This window comes from Mus caroli, unplaced genomic scaffold, assembly GCF_978045245.1.
Source record: "Mus caroli unplaced genomic scaffold, Mus_caroli_1 scaffold_14, whole genome shotgun sequence".
Classification (NCBI taxonomy): Eukaryota; Metazoa; Chordata; class Mammalia; order Rodentia; family Muridae; genus Mus; species Mus caroli.
The window spans coordinates 35,994,789-35,999,906 of NW_028227269.1; positions in this window are offsets into that span (position 1 = coordinate 35,994,789).

Below are 5,118 nucleotides of genomic sequence, written 5' to 3' on the forward strand. Positions count from 1 at the left end.
ACCTCCATGATTCGTTCTCTCTCTCTCTCTTTCTCTCTCTCTCTCTCTCTCTCTCTCTCTTTCTCATGCATAAATGCACCCACACCTATACATACACACACATACCATATATGCACTAGCACAATAATAACTCTATATATCTTATTCATAATTTTCCTTTTACTTTATGCTTGTCACGTGGAGAATTTTTGGTTCTGTCTTTACGTTATATTAAAAACCAAGTACCCGTATGCACATCTGCCACCATAAAATACAAGAATATTGTATAGTGTAATAAAAGAAAAAAAACATGCTTTCCTGGGCAATGCAACCTCTGGTTACTTTTCTTTCACTATTGCTTTTCTAACAGTTTATATTAATTCAGTTGCTAGAGTGATTGCTCAGCATGCATATATACACACACTGATATATGGCTAGCATTATTCATAACTTTAACAGAATACTCAGAATTATCATATTGCTTAAAAAGCTTGGCACACTTTACTCTGTTTTGTAGCCTCATCTCAAATTTCTCTTCATGACTGTGAAGGAAGTCCTACAAGATTCTGCATCTCTGAACTCACAGGCCCGAATGGTCTCTGTCTCAACCAAGAGGCTCTGTTTCAGGTCATACCATAAACATCAGTTGCCAAGTTCTTAGAATTCAGATTCTTAGCACAATTTCATATGGGAGCGGAGGAGTCAGGTATGCCATCAATAGTTTTCTTTGTGCAAGAAGAGGCATGCCTCCTTCCCTTCCCATATCTGAACATATCATGCTCTCAAAATTGTTTCAGGAAAACAATTCTCTTATTAGAGCAGTTTTAAAATTACTTGTAGAAGATTCAGTAAAATGGAGAACCCTCGGCTCTACCAAGATTTTCTTACTTAGTGGATCTGGAGTGCAGACGAAGCACTTGGATTTTTTATTAGTTCTCAGGTAAGGCTGCCTTTCTGGGTCCAAGGACCACTTGAAGAATCAGTGCTTTCAAGAGTTTCACAATCATATCATGGAAGAAGGACTTAGACTAGAAAAAATATATAGATTCTAAGAGATAATTTCTGCTACTATCCAAATTTGAAATGCACTGCTGTATGCTGTCCTCTCTTAGACAATTGAATGTTCTTCAAGGTGCTCGTTAAAGTTAGAGTTAAGGCTAAGTTGGCTATTTGATTTCTTTCCTTTTTCTCTTCTTTTTTTTTTTTTCTCATGACAGTAATAACCTATCAATACTTTCTTAACTTCATGCAAGGTTGACACTCAGAGAGGATTTTTTTCTTTTGAGACAAGTTTCTTGCTGTATTGGCTAGGATGGACTGGGACTTCACGTACCGGATTGATCTTGAATTACTAGACACCCACATGCTTTTCGCTTCCAACTGTTGAGACTCGAGTCCTGTATCATCATGTCAGCCTTAGTAAACTCATTTTTGTTAAATCAGTAAAATCATGGAATGCAGAGGAGGATGAATTTGTGAATAACTGAAACATTCAAATATTTAGCTTTCATCAATTATGTCCTTTGTTAGTTTTAGAGAGTCATTTTGTTGAAATGATAGGAGGTGGGAGGCACATCGATAGAATCTGATTGAATGCGTAGAAAATAGACAATAACTTACGGTAGACCTTCAAGGTGAAGTAATCCACAGAATGACAAAATAATAATGCTGGCAATTAAGTTCTCTTTGTAAAGACAGTAATTTCAACTATGGTATGTACTGAATGGGAATGACAAGAAATAATAGGTGAGTTGAAGTTATTTGCTGAAACTATACTTAAGCTATGAGGTACTTATATTATAGCAATCAAATCAAAAACGGAAACAGAAGCTTGAATTTGAAACAATGAAAGGCTATGTGGTACTGGGGCATCACAGGCTGAAAGAGTCTGTGGTGAACTAATTATGAATAGATGAAAATGAAAAGATTAGTTTTCCCTTTGACTACACCATGTAAAAAGACTTAGTGAAACACTTGGAAGTTTTTACTTTTGATAGACTTCATTTTTAATAGTTTCATGTTTGTAAAGTGAAGAGAAAGTTCTCATATGTTCATTCGGCACATCTGCTCTCAAGTTCCTGTGTCCTTAGCATTGCCCTTAGCATGGTACCTTCTTTATTGCTGGTGAAACATGACTAACATAGCTGCACTCTTAACTGAAGCCATGGTGAATCTTCAAATTCATTCTCTGGTGTTTGTTCTATGGGTTTTGCAAGATTATGATGACTCATATCCAGAATTACAATGTCATATAAATTACTTTTACTGTTCTAAAAATCTCCTGTGATTCACCTACTCATAGTTCTTCCCCCGCCCCACCCTTAAACATTTGATATTTTTATTGCTTCCATGGTTTTGCCTTTTCTAGAATGTCATAGGAATTGAATCATACAGTATGTAGCCTTTTGCTGATTGACTTCTTACTCTTGACACTATGTGGTTTAATGTTCTACCATCATGTCTTATTTGAAATCTAATTGTTTTGGCATAGTTTATCCATTTACCTTCCTAAGCATATACAATATATTTCCAGATATTGACGATTATGAGTTAAGAAGTCAAAAACAACATTTACAAACAAACTTCTGAGTGGAATAGAAATGGTAAGGGTAAAAACTGTGAAAACTTTTGAAAATTCTCACAACATTCAGATGAACTAATAAATCTTCATGGTCAACCTCTTATTGGACTACATTAATAACCTAAACTATTATGAGAATATGTGTTTATAAAAATCATAGAATATTTAGTGTCTGATATTAGCCTTTATTTCAGCAACTCACTGTGGACAAGGGGCTAAAAAAGAATTCATGCCAAGGTGCATCCCCCCACCTCTTCAGGATTATTTGCTTTTTTAAAAGATATTCACATATGTAAACTTGGAAAAATACTTTTATGTATATTATTCATATCTACTACTTTTAATGCAATTACATTACATTGAGTCTCAAATTTGCAGTATAATCTCATTACTTTAATAAAAGAGTCCAGACTTTTCAGAACCTTCAGAACAAACCTTCAGCAAAAAGAATACATGTTAACAATAATTCATCCAGTAAAGAGTGAATGCCAGAAATATAAATTAAAAGATTCATAGGAGAACAGTTTTGTTTTTTTCTATTTCTATATAAAGTACTTTGTTTTACAAGCACAGTAACAAATGGCTTAAAACAATTCCCTTGTTGCTAGGATCTTACATGCCTAAACAGACCTTATACTTTTTAAGTTTAAGCATAACAAACTGAAACATGATAAAGATGCATAGTGAAATAAGAAAATGACTCATCACAAAGATTAGAATTTATCTTTCTTTTCTGAAGTCCTTGATAGTGTACATGATGTTGTATACAACAGACATATTTTCCCTTTTTAGATTTCTTCCTCCCAACCTTGAAAACTACAACAACCTTACAATTCCAATTAATCATCTATCTATCCATCTATCTATCTATCTATCTATCTATCTATCTATCTATCTATCTATCTATCTATCTACCTATCCACACACATAATTATACATAAATGGTTCCATGGGTAAAGGTGCTTACCATAAAACCATCAAACTCAAGGATCTGAGTTTGATTCATTCAAAGAGAAAGATCATGTTTTCCTCCGACCTCTACATTTGTGCTGTGACATACATGAGGCCACACACACACACTTGCTAAATAATGTAAATTTTTTAAAAAATGTATCCCCAAAATATGTTTCAGATATAGATATTATGCCTCTTATAAATAAAATGTTTTTAAATATGTTTTTGGTATTCTGCCTGTATATTTTAGCTATAACCAAACAATCAGATGAGTCACACAATCCATAGACTGCAGTGAAGGTTGAATCACAACAAGCAATTGGTTTAAAAGCTAGAAGATACTTGTCATAGGATAAAGTCCATGGACAACAAATGAGAAAGGAGCTTAGAAATGAGATTTCAGAAAATCTGTGAGCTGTTTATCTTTTTATTGTTTAGTAGCTGAGTAGGTGCAGGGTCCACCCATTTTATGGTTTCTCCATAGTAATTCAAGGCTAAAAAACAGAAAAGTCTTGTGTTTCTATTATGTACATTCACAGTTTTGAAGTGTTGGGGATAATTTTATTAAATCATATTACATTTTTAAACATAAAATGTTAAATTTAGAGTTTCATTATATATGTTATATTTAACTGTCTTAGGGTCTGTAAATCACTGAAGAATGAAATCCTAGACTCCAATGGTATGCAAAAGGAAAGAACTTTATTCCTGCATGCAGGAGCCCATTTCCATAGGGATGGAAGAACACTGAATTTGCAGATTCAGTTGACAAAGAGAGGAACATTAGAGAGGTGTAGGTGATCTATATCTTGGTTGGTAGGTTCTGTTGCTGGTTGTTTGTATGATGCTATGGTTGGTTAGAGTCTTCCTTCAAGCATACTTTACTAACTATTCTTGCTTCATGCAAAGGAGTGGTAGCTCTTGACCACTAGCTTGGCAAACTGTCCTTTCACATGCTGCGAAGGGGTCCCTTTTACATAAGCCTACAGTTGTTCCAGTAACTGACTTGCTCAGTTCTGGGAAGTAGAAATTCAGGTCTGGTCTAAGCTGCTAGTTTTCAGCCTGTTATGGTGTCAGCCTGGCTCAGGCCAATTTATTTCTTTCAATGATACATAAGGAAACAGAATTTATCAAGATTTCATTTGTTGAACTTCCACCTCCTCATCTATCTTTTCAGCCCTAAAATATTGCTTCAGATCTCTTAGGTACCAGAGAAACACAAACCAATTCATACTGAGATTTGACCTCATCCAACCAAGAGAAAGTCACTAAGAAAATAAGTAACAACATAAAACAAACAAACAAAAACAAGAGAGAGAAAGATATGGCATTGTGTGGACAAGAAACCAGAATGGATCTAGAAGGATCTGGACAAGAGGAAATAAAATATCAAGTATATTGTATAGATTATTTTCAATTAAAAAGAACAAGTTTTGGTAAGCTTATGGGGAGAAGAAATCTTATGTGCTGCTGATGAGAATTTAAAGTAATACATAGAAATTAATACAGAAATCCCTCCAAAAACTAAAAATATAACTATCATATAACCGAAATTTCTCATTGCTATGTCTGTATAGGAGTTTATACACACAGGAGTCTAAATT